Genomic DNA, 17,204 nt, shown 5'->3' with positions numbered 1-17,204 from the left:
TATGAAACCACCTGTAGATCAAGTCACTCCGATATCGCAATCCCTGTCGATCAGCACCTAATGGTAACTGAATTTCTATCAGTTTTCTGTACAACGTATAATGCTGTATAAAACCATCAACTATGACCGGCAGCTCTCCAGTTGCTCACCAGATAGAGTGGAGTGAGGGTGCGTCCCATGGCTCCGGAAAGCGCTGCCATATGCAAGATCCGTGGCTAACTTGACCTTAAATAACATAAAAACTATTGATGAGAAATGGTTGCAGTTTGGTATATTTGATGATTGAAGGGTGGATGATTAAAATACTAACTTGCAGTCCTCTAGCCTCAGTGGTATTTTAGATCTGAGGGCGGACGGACAAACACACAATAGTTTTTATTTTATTTATTTTACTGAAAACTAAAAATCCCCTCTACCTCTGTAATTTACTATTTCTATAAAGACCCTGATATATGAAATAAAACATTTCATGGCATACTAAATAAAGACGGAGCCAAAGAAATCAAACTGGAAAATTTTATTTTCATAATCCAAAAAATCTTTCTGCCACATCCACTCATCAGCGATGCGATAATCAAGCGGTAAAAAACATCACGGAAGATACTCAGGTGAGAAGGAATTTCCCATCGGGTCATCCTGATTGTGAGGAAGAAAGCCTGTGGAGGAGGAGGAGGAGGAGGAGGAGGAGGAGGAGGAGGAGGAGGAAGAAAAATGCGACAACTTTTTCCACATATGAGCTACGTGAAAATTGTTCTCAATCTCCAAATCATTGTAAAATTGTATCTTATTTGTTACATTTTACACAATTCTCTCCCTCTTTCTACACCTATAAGCCTCGTGTTTCTTAGCTCTCTCTCTCTCTCTCTCTCTCTCTCTCTCTCTCTCTCTCTCTCTCTCTCTCCAGGCATCATCTGTATGTAGAAAGTTCAAAAGCATCGAGCGCCCACTTCCCAGGACATCATCGCCTCTCCAGAGGATTAACGCGACGAGGAGCGACCGACCACCCGGAACTTAATGAGTGGCAGACTCGCAGCAACAAACAAATACATAAAACTCTAATATGGAAATAAATGTTCAGGAAGGAAATATAAATGATTAACCAATAGATAATAGGAAACAATAAACTTCGTACGTGAAGCATTTGTTAGATAGCGTGAATTGAAAGAGATAAGGAAAACACGACGACTTATACATCAAAATTCAACTAACAACATCGAATAATTGTCACTTTCTTTATTGTGACGTTGACTCCTTAAGGCAAAGTTCTAGACGCTGTTTACACATAAAACATATACGCACATACTTATCAATTAATCTACATATATATATATATATATATATATATATATATATATATATATATATATATATACATATATATATATATAAATATATATATATATATATATATATATATATATATATATAGATATATATATATACATATATATATATAATATATATATATATATATATATATATATATATATATATATTAACGACCAATAATTTCTATATCAAATTCCATGTAAGCAAATAAAAGTTACGATAAACTAAAATTAAAGTAAACGAGCTGGCAAAAAGATGTAAATGTAAATGAAATCTTATCTTCTTGAACTAATTCAGACAATTTTAAAAAGAAAAAAATTACCGTTAATTTTTCAGTAACTAGGCATGAAGTATCCAATGCGAAAACAAACCTAAAAATTTATGATAAAATTTGCGATGAACATAATCATTCTACTATCAGTTCAAAGATTTCATACACACACAGACACATATTCATATGCATGCGTCTATGTATGTATGTATGAATGTATGAGTATATATATATATATATATATATATATATATATATATATATATATATATATATATACTCTACCATCTTCTAATCAAATACAGTCAGTAAAGCTGATATATTAATAATTCAGTATCTCGCCATCGGGTATCACTTTCATAAAACCTTGTTTTGTTTAGACTAAGTCCGCGTGCCTACACTACTTTATTTTTATGACTGCTTGAAACTTACCCTCGCTTTGCAATCTGCGTGGTTGGCTACGCACCGTTGTCTGAACATGCGAACATGGTGTACAGAAATTCCAGATGACATAAAAAAAAGAAAGAAAAATGCGAATATGAACGACGAGAGAAAGTACCTCGATGAGAAGGAATATAAATCTAGTAATGAGAAATGTTAGTATTTTAATAGCGATAATGGCAGTTAAATGTGTAAGTAATTATCATTGTTCGTATCTTATTATTCATCATCATACACACTCATGGCGATAACGAAGGGAATATAAAATTACCTATAAATAAATGTATGAATGATTAATGTAGAATGCTTATCAAACCAAAAGGCCTTTTATGAAAGGCAAAAGGCAAGTGTAAGGTGAATTATAAACATATAAAAAAAAAAGAGAGATTAATATGAAGCCAGAACCTGATCATTTTCTACTATGCACCTCACAAACGTAACAAAATACCAGCCATAAAGAATATAAAAACACTGCTAGCACAAACACTTTCAAAAACAGGCTTGGAACCTGTCTCCGCTGACAAAAAAAAAAAAAATATAAAATAAAAAAAAAACACACACACACCGGAAGAACATAATTAGAAATCTAGGAAATTTTGTCCATACCAGACTGCATCACTGGGACACTACAAACAACAATCATAAGGCATACAATCAATACCAACGGGAAATAAATTAGATAATATACATATTCATCGCAACAGAAGATATTGATTATATATATATATATATATATATATATATATGTATATATATATATATATATATATATATATATATATATATATATATTATATAATATATATATATATACACTGTACGCGTATAATGCAAAATCAGTTGCTCACACGTGCGCGCGCACACACACACACACGCGCACACACACACACACACACACACACATATATATATATATATATATATATATATATTATATATATATGTTCATAAATATTAATGTACATATCTATATATAATAAAAATAAGCCCTTTTCCTAGCCGGGGGTGGATCCATAGATAAAACAACACAGTGATCGCTGCTACATTCATACTTTATAGACCTGTACAGACGGCTCATCAGCATAGCCTTGAATGCTCCCAAAAACAGTGAAAATGAACCCTATCCTATTCTTTTATTTCATTTGAGTACAAGTAAGTATAACGATATAACTTCATTAGTGTCCCATGTGGTGTTTGGTAGGATTATGACTGAGAAAGTCAGATAACAGAAGGAAGGCTACATGGATGAAGAACACTGCAGGCTTAGGCAAAGAAGAAGGTGTGAGGATCAAGAGCTTTTTATTGCACAGTTGGGAAAAGAACTATATGTGGCATACATGTACCTAGAGACATCTTGTTACAGAACTGATAAAATCAATGTAAAGGATGTTGACGATGTAAGGCATGGAGGGTAAATTGTTCTGATTGACACTAAGTTTTGATGATGGAAATGAAGCATGTTGAGCTCCTTGTCAACTTAGCAGGGGCACTTTCGGCCATTCATTGCTCAAAAGAGGAAGTTGGAGTGACAGCAAGACAAATTAAGTATATCTTAGTTTAACAAGACCACTTAGCTGATTAACAGCCCTTCTAGGTCTGGCCCGAAGGATTAGATATTCTTAAGTGGCTAGGAACCAGCTGGTCACCTTGCAACGGGACCTACAGTTTATTTGTTGGGATCCGAACCACATTATATCGAGAAATCCCCTGATTCCGCGTTGGCCGAGATGAGAATCGAACTACGGACCACCAGATTGGTAGCCGAGCGTGAAAGCCACTCGCCCAACGAGGAACTATAAAGACAAAGAGACCAAGAAAATAAGGAGGATGAAGTACAAGGATAGAAAAGTGGAACGAGTAGAAAACCTTACAGTTGCACTAAGAGGTAATAATAGATAGAAAGGAAGCGGGAATAAAGGTGAAGAAAAAGGGCAAAAAGCTGGCGCGGTTAAGGGCATTACTAATGGCTGCAAACACTCATTAGCAATCCATACTGTGCACCACGTGAGGGGCAATGATGTCACTTCCCCCTATGGGGAATTTGTAAAAGAAGGAGTGGCCGTTTGGCTAAATATCTGGCTGAGAAAGGTTGCGCTACGTCTCCTTATTTGTTTGATATCTTTACGGATGAAGCGACGCGAGAAGTGAGAGAAAAGACATTAATATTGATGCGCAGTTGTGGGATAAGAAATTGGGTTGTGAACCGAGTGTGGAATAGGCGATGTCTACAGATGATCCAGTACTAACTGGATATATATATATATATATATATATATATATATATATATATATATAATATATATATATATATATATTGAAAATAAAATGCAGACACTAGTAAAAGTGCCTGTTTGTTTGTATGGTGGTTTTACGTTGCATGGAACCAGTGGTTATTCAGCAGCGGGACCAACGGGTTTACGTGACTACCGAACCACGTCGAGAGTGAACTTCTATCACCAGAAATACACCTATCTAACCCCTCAGTGGAATGCCCGAGAATCGAACTCGCGGCCATACCGATCACACCACTGAGGCACTTAAAAGTGTCTGAAAGTGTTTGCAGGATCAGAAAGTTGAGCGTGCCCCCGAGCAAAAGTAAGGTCATGAAGGTAAATGGATACCAAGAATATAGAGCATTTAATGTTAATATGGTCGAGAATGGAAAGACTAGATTCCCACAGGTATTTGGGTGTAAATATTTAGATTGACGGAAAGATAAGAGTGAAGGTGAGTCACAGAATAAGTGACGCAAGAAAGGTATGGAAGTTTGTGCAAAAGATTGGAGGGACCATGGAGTGTTTAAGGAGTATCTCTGGAAGCCAGAGTTGGAATGTATGAATAGATGGTTGAACCAACTCTCTTGTGTAGACATCAAGTGCGCTTCTTAAAGGGAAATGAAAAGAGAGAAGATGAAAGCTGCAGGGATGACTTGTTTGTGTAGTCTATGTTTTATAGGAAGATCTAAAGAAAGTCAGAAGTGTGGAAACAGAAGGAGTTGTAAGAAGTTTGCTGGAGGTGAAAGGGATGAATCAACGTTTTGAGATGGTTCGTTCTTATAAAATAGAATAGAATACAGAATTTAGGCCAAAGGCCAGGAGCTGGGACCTATGAGGTTATTAAACACTGAAGGGGAAACTGAGAGTAAAGGAGGTTCGAAAGGTGTAACAGGAGGAAAACATTCGCAGTTGCACTATTGAATCAACTATGGGGAGAGGGTGGAAAGTAAAAGGGAGGAAATAGAATATCAACGGAGGTACAGTAAAAGGAATGAAAGGGGTTGCAGCTAGGGGCCGAGGGAACGCTGCAAAGAACCTTAAGTAATGCCTAAAGTGCACAGCATGAGGTGCACTGACGACACTACTCCTCCACAGGAGGTTCATTCTTATAGAAAAAATATGGGGTGACAGGCTGCATGAATAGAAAAAATCACTGGAAAGAAGGGGCTTCTACATTGAAGGTAAAAAAATATTGTGTTGAGGAAGTTTTCTGTATAGGTTGTTCATCCACGATCCAGCAAATTAAGTGTGAATGTGTTACTGGGCATCGTCTTTTTTTCTCGGAGCCATCCACCATTAAGGGGAATTATATAATGTTGTATACATACATACATGCATGCATACATACATACTTGATAAGGGTGGAAGTTAGTCCACCGAAATATAATCCTTAGCTTTAAACCAGAAAGTTTTAATGGGCCTTTTATACTTGAGACGTATCCTGTTCTAACAGAAGAATGTATTCACATTCATACATACATACACACATACATAAATTTATGACTCAATTTTCGTTTAATATCCAGTTCGCTATACCTAGGGAATAACTTACACCCAAGGGAATTATAATTGATTATATAATTATTGGTTCTTCGCACTGGTGACGATGTACTTATTGATCATAATTCCCGTTGGTTGTAAGTTATTCTCGAGGTATAGTGAACTGGATCGTACACGATATTCGTAGCTTCATATCTGTGAACAGGAACAGAAAAAAAAAAGTCATGGTGTGTATATATATATATATATATATATATATTATATATATAATATATATATATATATATATATATACATACCTACATACATACATACATATATATATATATATATATATATATATATATATATATATACACATACCTACATACAAGTCACATACATAATATATATATATATATATACATATATAATATATAATATATATATATATATATATATATATATATATATATATATAATGACAGATAGATAGATCAGTTCATCTTTATATTTTGTATATATATCTAAGATACATAAGTAGAAAAAAATTTGTGATATAAAATGCACTCAAGTCCGAATATACACATACATGAAACACTCATAATTAATTAGCCAGGCACGCACACATAATCCCAGTGAATAAAAACAAACAAACAAACTGACAGACAGATAGACAGAAAGACAGACAGACAGATAGATAGACAGATAAATTACAACATCAACTGTAATGACGTAACTGGAAGCAATAACACAAAATCGAACAAGTCTGTCTGAAAACATGCACTACGACAACAAATGTGGAGAGGAACATTTCCAACGATGTGGAAGATCACATTAACCGATGGCGGATGCAGACAATTGAGGAAAATCTACAAGACAACACTGAAGCCGAACTCAGGTGCGGTCAAAAGAGGCGGCGGATATAGCCAGGCTTGAGACTGGATGGAACCCGTCTCACCTATTCTCGAGTTGGAAAGAAGACCCGACAGTGAGAAAAGGCTAAAGAAAACAACCGAAGCTCAAGCTACGAACTTATTCTTGCTTATTCTTTTTTTTTTTTTTTTATCTATAGTTAAGTGTCTTCAACTTTAATACTATACTTTGCCTCCAGAAAATAACTGAACATGAAATACATCAAGCAGTGAAACGACTATTGGCGGATCTAGAAATCTTTCATGGGAGGAGGTGGGGGGGCACTTAGAATCATGAAATATATATGTAACATGTACACATAAGCGGTACATATATATCAATATTATTTATATATGCATGAACACACACACACACACACACACACACACACACACACATATATATATATATATATATATATATATATATATATATGTGTGTGTGTGTGTGTGTGTGTTCATGCATATATAAATAATATTGATATATATGTACCGCTTATGTGTACATGTTACATATATAACTATATATGTAACATGTACACATAAGCGGTACTATATATCAATATTATTTATATATGCATGAACACACACACACACACACAACACACACACACACACATATATATATATATATAATATATATATATATATAGGCACACAGTATTAGTAGTAGTTGTTGTTGTTTAAATAATCCTTAACTAAGCAAATTTTTGTTACTAATAATGATTTACTGAAAGAAAACAATGTTCTATTATTCATTTCCACATGGGGAGGGGGGTGGTTACGTGAACAGGTGTCCCCACTCAAATCCGCGACTGGAAACGGCCCCTTTATTATACTAAGAGAAAGTTCAAAAGTTAACTTTTTGATGATAACATATTAATAGTTGCAGTGTTTAGATATGAACCATTTAAACTGGTGTAATATCATGTTTGTACTAAACATTATGTTTGGCTTTTTAAGTCAGTTTAAACTAGTATTAATATTATGTTTGTACTAAACATTATATTTGGCTTTTTAAGTCAGTTTTGGAGTCAGCGTTAACTTTTTATAAGTGAATGTCAGAAAATCATGGGATATTTCTATTCATCTAATACTATGTGACATTTATCATACATTCTTCTGTAAACCACTACTGAATGCATTACTACAAGCAAACATAAACCATTTTAATTTACATCGTAATATCATCTAGCTATTACTTATTACCTACAAACCGTTTGATGATCTAAGGATGTCAAATAATCATGAAATTATGAATAAACATTAATAAAATCCTAATAGCCTGCCATACCAGTTAACTAACTGGTAGCACTCATTCACATTATTCGATTTTTTGGCACAATTCATCACTATCGCACCGTAAATACGCAAAAGACAAACACAAACACAAACAAAATGAGTTTCAGGAACTGTTTTCGGTAAGGGAGTAACCGGAGAAATCTGCAAGTGAATAAACCTGTCTACTAAGATAGACCAAGTTTATACCAAGCGCCTCTAAGTGCGTTACCGGTAGACTGAATGGGAAAGTGAGAATCGCCTCCATCCCGGTTGGGAGTCCTCATGACCACCCTTGGATAAGGCCTGATGGATGTTCCGGTAATGCCACGCCGTATACTTATCCACTTTGCATAATCAAGTGGACTGCATGGGGGATAAGAGAGAGAGAGAGAGAGAGAGAGAGAGAGAGAGAGAGAGAGAGCTGACAAATATCTCTTCCATTGTTCATTACTGATACTGTCGAAATTCCTCCCTTTTCATCTGTTTTCCTCTCATTTCAGGTATCTGTAAACGTCTCTACTTCCTTTCCTTTACCGTTTACTCTCTCTCTCTCTCTCTCTCTCTCTCTCTCTCTCTCTCTGTGGCATAATCTATCACTACCGCAAGATTATTCTATTCGAATAACCTTGCTAATACCCCTAACATAGAAAGGTAGACTAATGTAATATAGAAATATTCGCATGATCTTACTATAATTATTAAATATATTAAAGTAGACTAACGCAATATAGCAATCTCTTACGGAGGCAATACACTTTCCTTAACAAACTTTGAATATTTTCCATAAGGTCCACATTGCTTCCATGCCATATTTCACCAAAGGTTCCGAGAGATATATATACACCTAAGCACAAGCACACCCAAGCGCACGCACGCGGTCGTTTAATGTAGAGAGATAACGCCATAATCACGTCGCCACCTATCACGAATCAGACATCACCAAGATTTAAATTACGGACGAACCGACTAAAGGCTCCTGACAGCAAAGAAAAGATAACTTCAAGTCGTCGGAACATCCATCAACTACCAAGTCGTATTCATCTCCACACGAAGCATCATTTAAGGTAAAAAAAAAAAAAAAAAAATGAAAGAGGTAATTAGATGCTTTGTGGGGAAGGCCCCTTGTGGAATGTTTTTCTCTTGGGTTTGCAGATCAACAAGTGGTATATAGTAGGAGGGGCGCATAGCAGACACGCGTGGAAAAAGCAATATTGCTCCCGACAGGACAGCGGTAAAAGACAACCGATCTGTAATCTTTTGATAGTGCTTCAACAAGCACACACACACACACACACACACACACACACAGAGAGAGAGAGAGAGAGAGAGAGAGAGAGAGAGAGAGAGAGAGAGAGAACTAAACGGTAAAGAAAAGGAAGTAGAGGGGTTTAAAGTTACCTCAAATGAGAAGAAAACAGATGAAAAATAAGGAATTACGACAGGATGTGTAATGAACGAAGGAAGAGATATTTGTCAGCACTAGAGACAAATTAGAGAGAAGAAAAGAAATCGCAAATAAAGGAGAAGAGAGAACTATGTGGTAAGGAGATACAGAACAGGGAAAATAAATGGTTTCTCAACCTAAGAGCAGAACGAAAGAGAAGCCAAAGAAATGAAGATCCATAAGGAAAACGGGGTAAAAATAAACCTCGAAGGAGGTCAAAAAGGAGCAGAGAAAATGAAAGAGAAGAAATCCGCATCTAAACAAGGATAAATAATAATAAACAAATGAATCGCTCAAGAACCGTCTTGACCTCCAGTGACTCTTGTCTCGCTCCAAAAACAAGAAAAATTAATATAAAATAATAATAATAATAACAATAATAAATAAACTAAAGAGAAAAGAATGCGTCTTGACCTCTAGATACGTCTCTCTTGCGCCTCTTACCCGACCAACCTCCAAAAGGAATATATATATTTATATAGGATATAAATATCTATAATATATATATATATATATATATATATATATATATATATAGTACAGGGCAGCAGTACGTGATTAAGAATAGTCTATATGGCCCCTCAGCTTTTAAAAATTCTCCAAACACCACAGATAACACTGTGACTTTCAAAGTCCATCTTGGCCCAAGAACAAGGTTTTAATTAGAAAAGAAAAAAACTCAGCAACACAATAGAAAACACTGACTTTCAAAAAGCCTACCTTGTCCCAAAAAACAAGGAATTGGTAATAAAAGAGATCTAAAACCCACAGAAAGGATTAACACCAGAAACATGGACCTCTTCCCAAACACACGGAATTAATGATAAAAAAAACCTAAAGAGGAGATGAAATGCCAAGACATCCATAAACGTCCATCTTACCATAAAAACAAGAAATTAATTGTTCAATATCTAAAATCACAGAAAGCTTTATGACTGTCATTAACGTGTCTCGCCACAAGAACGAAGAATAAATAATAAACAAAAATATCCAAACATCACAGAAAGCGCTGACCTCAGAAACATCTATGTCGTCCCTAAAGCAAGGAATTACCGAGGAAAATCTTTTACGAACAGCATATAAAATAAAGTGATTCGACATCGCCCCAAAAATAGGGAATTACACACACACACACACACACATACATAACTGAAAACCTTTTGGCGTTCAGAAATGAATAAAAAAACGGCAGGGAAAGTGTTTTGACCCTCAAAACCGCCAATCTTCCCAAAACAAGGCCTCAATATTAATAATGTATCGGTAATAAAACTGAACTTTATAAAAAGACTTTTGACCTCTAGAACCGTATAGTATCTTTCATTCCCGGCAAAGAATTATCAGGAAGCATTCTGACCTGCAGCACCGTATTTCTCACTCCAAAAACGGGGAATGTTACAAAGAAAATAAATAGTATGAGCCCTCTGACCTTTAGAATAGTATATATTGGGCCCCACATAACCGCACCCCCGACCACACACACACAAAAGTAATTGATCATAACAATAACTACATAGTACGCAAAACCTTTTGTCCTCCAGTAACGTCGTGATGGCTCTGATGTAAAAAAAATAATTAATTATCAAAAAATCTAAACAGTACAGTAAGGAAATAAAAACAAAAACATCTAATCAGCACGCAGAACGATTTGCTTCCCAGGAAAGTCATCTTACCCCAAAAATACAAGAAATTATAAAAAAAGTAAAATGTAAATAGCACAAGAAAGATTTTACCCTTAGCGCCGTCTTCCGAGTTTCCCAACGAGTTTTTTTTTATTTTTTACATGATCAACTTCGTCTATGCTTCTGTGGTTAAGTTTCAAGTATGGCATTGCCGGAACATCTATGAGGCCTCATCCATCATGGTATGAGGGGCTGCTTCTCCCATAAATCTAAGTCGAGTCAAATTTCTAATACGAATGAACAGTATCAATCAACGATTCACGATTGATGGAAAATGTGTACGAATAGAACGAACTTTTCAAAGGTACATTTGACTCAAAATGAGTTTAGGAATTTTCATTTTATAATACTGAGCTATCTAACTCTGTAATAAAAAGCAACTTACAACTGGAACTTCATTCATAGGAAGATATTCGGAGTTAATATTAACTCAATAAAACCTAAAGTTTTTAACACTCGCACTTCAACTATACGGAATGATTTTGTTCAGAACAAAACTTAAAATAAACCTGGATTACAACGACAACAGGAATTCTAATTCTTACTATGGCTGACTAGATTAATGAAAGATTATCTTAATGACTGTAACTTGACGTCAATTCTACCTTTTCAAGAACATCGAATTAAATTAGTCAATGAATTTTTTATTTGTTCATTAATTACTACCATACATTTTCAAACCTCACGTTCGTAATGTAATAGGGTGCGGCTGGAGAGAGAGAGAGAGAGAGAGAGAGAGAGAGAGAGAGAGAGAGAGAGAGAGTAATAATGATAGTCACGAATTTAAACGCAGAAATGAAAGTGCAGTAAGTGAGAAGGAAAACAAAGGAGAAGTGGTTTGGATTACAAAAAGCGAGCGAGGGTGCACACTATGATGTATTTTCGTGACAAAACTTTCAGAGAACAATTGCGCTTAGCGAACACGAAGGAGTAAAAGGAAGGATACATAATAAATGTTATTATAAAATTATTTTGATTATCATTTGCACTGCTTGTCTTGCAACCAATGATCTGAGAAACATGATGCCCATATGATATAATAATAATAATAATAATAATAATAATAATAATAATAGTAATAATATTACGAGAGAGAGAGAGAGAGAGAGAGAGAGAGAGAGAGAGAGATTAACTTTCTCACTGGTTCCACCTAAGTTAAAGAGCTATCTATTTACACATCTTTCTACACATCCAACCAATATTAGTTTACCTGCCTGCCAGTACAAGCAAAAAATGAGAAAGAAAAATCCTACTCTTAAGTATGCTTCTTAAATATCTAACTCTGCGCTTTACCCTTTCTAAGAATAGAACCAAGAAGGATTTAGTAATACACAGACGAGAGAGAGAGAGAGAGAGAGAGAGAGAGAGAGAGAGAGAGAGAGAGAGAGATTATTTGTTTGTTTGTATGGTGTTTTTACGTTGCATGGAACCAGTGGTTATTCAGCTATGGGAACAACGGGTTTACGTGACTTCCGAACCACTTCAAGAGTGAAGTTCTATCACCAGAAATACACATCTCTCATACCTAAATGGAATGCCCGAGAGTCGAAGTCGCGGCCACCGAGGTGGTGGGGAGAGAGAGAGATAGAGAGAGAGAGATTCATCATCACAGCTAAAGAGAGTCATTCGCCCATCAGTTCAAAGACGGAATCAAATGCAGCTGACAAGCCTGAAGAACGATGAAATGTTATCTACCCTAAAACGACGGAAGCCTTGCGCAGGATAAATCGCACATCGAACCTGAATATGGGAATGCCAAGTCTGTTACGTTGGCTGGACATTAATCACAAGTCTCTTCGAATCACTGTGGGACCTCCAGTTGCAGGCGACACACGGGCGTTCGTCATGAGCCGAAGGAACTTCTTTTTCACAAAGAGTCGGCTTTTCTTTTACTTTACTTTTTTTTTATTATAATATGTCGTATTACACAAATATTTCATCAAGCATCTTTTTACATATTTATGAGCTTTGTAACATTTAGTACCTGCATCATGACGCATTTTCCATATGCTTTAATGACAATTAAACAGAGAAGAGAGAGAGAGAGAGAGAGAGAGGAGAGAGAGAAGGGAGAGAGAGAGAGAGAGAGAGAGAGGTTACTTATTTAATAAAAGGTTTCATTCTCACTGTAATACCAACTAGTAAATCTTGCAGTCACCAGTCGTGATCAGATGCGTCTCAATTATGCCCAATTAGCAAGTGATTCATCACAGGCATCGACAGAAAGGATAACAGAGAGAGAGAGAGAGAGAGAGAGAGAGAGAGAGAGAGAGAGAGAGAGAGAGAGAGAGAGAGAGAGAGAGAGAGAGAGAATTATTTTGACGAAATTTTCTGTAACTATTTAAAAATTTGTCCAGACTATACAATATTTTCTGTGAAGCTTTAGAGGATCCCAAAAGATAAAATGTTGCAGTAATAACTTTAAAACATTACAAACAATTTGTGAATAACCAATAACTTTTGTTAAAAAGAATTATACTATTATGAAATAAAAATTAAAATATGTAATCTGTACAATTCACCATGTTAATGTAATGTAAAATCATTATTGTAATATGTTAATACTAAGGCCACAGTAAGAAAAATTGTGCCCTTGCCCCCCAAAAATTGTGGATAAATCATTCTTTACATTAGTCTTATTAATATTTAACTTTCTAAACTATTCCTTACCATGGTTAGCTAGCTAACTGCCCTCACTCTTCTTTCACCCATCTTACCTATCAGCTAAAAAAAATTGTTTTTTTCTGAATATCAAATGTTCATTAAAAACATATAAAAATGTAACTAATCCCCTCCCACTCCCTAAACAAAAGAAAATCACTACAAACCTTTTGCCAGTAGATAAAAATGGAATTTAATTTGGGGTGAAATAAAAAATGTTTCGACATCTCTCCTATCTCAGGTGACTGAGGCTAATTGCGAAAGTCGATCTGTTTCGCTCTTTCTCTACGAAATAAATTTATTTAATATTACCTGCAAATATGAATGAACCTTCAAGCCAAATCTAAGGAATGCTTGAGCACTTCTCAGTTCCTTCAATAAGCAAATAATTGATCAATAGGAAATAAATAACCAAATCACTTTGATAAAAGGTAAAAACGATTAGACAATAAACAATTAGGCAAGTAAAGAGAAGCTATAACGACTTCAATTCAAAGCTGGCCAACAAATTAGAAGTAAATCATGAGGAAAATCAAACAATAAAATAAAGACATTAATAACTTGATTAGAAACAAAACACAAAATCTAAAGATAATCACAGCCGTCAGGGGCAAGTGACAGTGATTAACGCTTTAGAAAGTACTGCCATTTGAAGCTATCGGAAATGCAGGCCCGATCTTCAAGAAGACTTATTATTCTCCAAGTGAATACCGGCTACGTACGACGAAAATAAACACAGCAATTACCTAACAACAATGCGCTTTAAATCCAGTAACGATTATAGAGTATGGAGAGAGAGAGAGAGAGAGAGAGAGAGAGAGAGAGAGAGAGAGAGAGAGACCTTACCTTACCTGACAGACTTTACAGCTCGTTCGGGTTGCCCCAAGTCCCTCAGTGTGAGGCACCTCTGATGTCTAGCAGAGAATTGCTAATGCACCTTCCGGTAATGTTGCACCTTCCAATCTTAGATGGTCTGGGATGCAGAGAGAGAGAGAGAGAGAGAGAGAGAGAGAGAGAGAGAGAGAGAGAGAGAGAGAGAAGAATTTCATCGGTAACACATCTGTAATTACAGAGAATAATCTAAAATTTTACTTCAGCAAACTCGTATAATTATGACGTCATCTGGTATAATTTCTGCAATTTACAAACGATTTAGTCAGATTAATTCGTCAAAATATTATTAACTAAATAGTTCATAAACACAATAAAACACGACATATCAGTCAAATTTTGACAAGGTGCTCTTTACAAAAAAAAGAAGATAATAATAATAAATGATAATAAATAAAAGAAATAAATAATTAAATAAGTAAAATACATAAATAAAAATAAAAATAATAAAAAATAAAATAAAATACAGGTAAACATTGAACTTTTCAGCTTACGGAAACCTAATTAAACAAAGGCTGAACCTCTTTGTTAACAAATCCACTAACGTCATACATGAAACCTCAGTTTAATAATCCAAAAGAAATGGCCTAACACTCGAATAGACGGTAGCATCTTCATCAACTGGGTGGCTGAATTAGACAGCAGACAGGAAATCTATACTGGAAAAGGTCCAGTACTAACAAAATAAAAAAAAATATATGAATAAATTAAGAATGATAGAATACTACCCCATGCAACAGCAAAAGCAAAAGTAAAAAAAAAAACAAAAATTAAATCTTAGCGAGGCCATTTAACCTAACACAAGCCACTAAAACCGACAGTAAACAAGTTTCATATATGACACCCAAGCTATATTTATACAGAGGTAGGTCACTCTCTTCAAGGCAATTATTTACGAATGAAGTCAAGTTTATACAACTGGGGAAACCAATAATGATACAGAATAAATGGTAACTTGAACTTTAAAATGCCTACATCATTACGATCAATGGGGCTATTCGAAGAAGGATAATAATGAAATATTGCCTTGTTTCACTTACGCTATTTACATACAACAGTTGAATGTGTCCAACGCCGATTGGATAATTCTGAAATTAATTATAACGCTTAGACACATATCCACCCGTCTACTTATCCACACACACACGCACACACACACATATACAAATATATATATATATATATATATATATATATATATAATATATATATATATATGTATATATATATATATATATATATATATATGTATATATATACATGTAAGTATATACGTATGTATGTATGTGTGTGTGGTGTGATAGTACGAAGAAATATAAAAATCAAACTGGCTGGTCTTGAAAACTCACCGCATACCTTGTTGGGCAAATCTTAATTTCAGATAATAAGAAACAGCTGACAAAAAACCTTCGACAAAAATATTAATCACCAAAAAGATTAAGAATCGACTTCACACACAACAAACATTACTGACAAATTGAACAGTAACAATGAAAAAATAAATTTTTTAGAAGACCGTCAGTTTCTTGGGGGTAATTTTCTAACTAAAAACTCTCTAGATAAAGATTAATTCGCAGTGTTCCACTTGACTCACATTAAATACTTGATTAACAAGCTAAGCCCGTCAGTCACTTCCGGTTGAAATGTGTAAACTGTGAATGGTTAATGATTTACGATTTCTTCGTAATTTCGAGGTTATCTTTGCCTCTTTTTCCTCGGCATTCCGGACAAATGTTTTTGATACTGGGGATCAATTATTATTTGTACTGGTGACTGCATATATATATATATATATATATATATATATATATATATATATATCGAGCTACAAATGTCTTTTAATGTCTAATTCGCTCTACTTCGGATTTAATATATTTTTATATATGTTAACCGAAGGGAATTTTTTAGGCGATAAGAAAGTTCCCTTCGGTTAACATATATGGAAATATATTAATTCCGAGGTAGAGAGAATTAGATATTAAAGGACATTTGTAGCTCGATCTATGTAAATGAATTACGGTAATGTGATATGACATATATATATATATATATATTATATATATGTTTATATAATATATATATACCTCTATATATATATATATATATATATATATATATATATATATATACTATACAATGTGTGCTCTATCCTGAAGAACACCAAAATTAAACATATTCAAGTAAGTAATTACATTAAAATCAATAATAATGATAAAAAATTTCAACACTCACATTGCCTTCATAGTCTACAATGAACAAGGCTGCTCAGGACCTCTTTCCGTAACAGACCGTCTTAATCTGAAAGAAAAAGTAAACAGACGGTTGGTAAATTACATATAAAATGAGATGATTCTTATATATTCATTGCCCCACAGTACTCGAATGAAGTCATAATATCACAAGCAAAAATCATGAAATTACAGAAGCTTCAGATTTGATGCTGCCCTATACAGCCATTCAATAGAGTTAGAATCATACTACAAAACACAGTAGTTTGGTCTGTCTGTCTGTTGTCTGTAAGGACTTTTCACAGTTGAC

Source organism: Macrobrachium nipponense, chromosome 30 (assembly GCF_015104395.2).
Source record: "Macrobrachium nipponense isolate FS-2020 chromosome 30, ASM1510439v2, whole genome shotgun sequence".
Taxonomy (NCBI): domain Eukaryota; kingdom Metazoa; phylum Arthropoda; class Malacostraca; order Decapoda; family Palaemonidae; genus Macrobrachium; species Macrobrachium nipponense.
The sequence above is the reverse complement of the archived record's forward strand: the minus strand, read 5'-3'. Positions refer to the sequence as shown.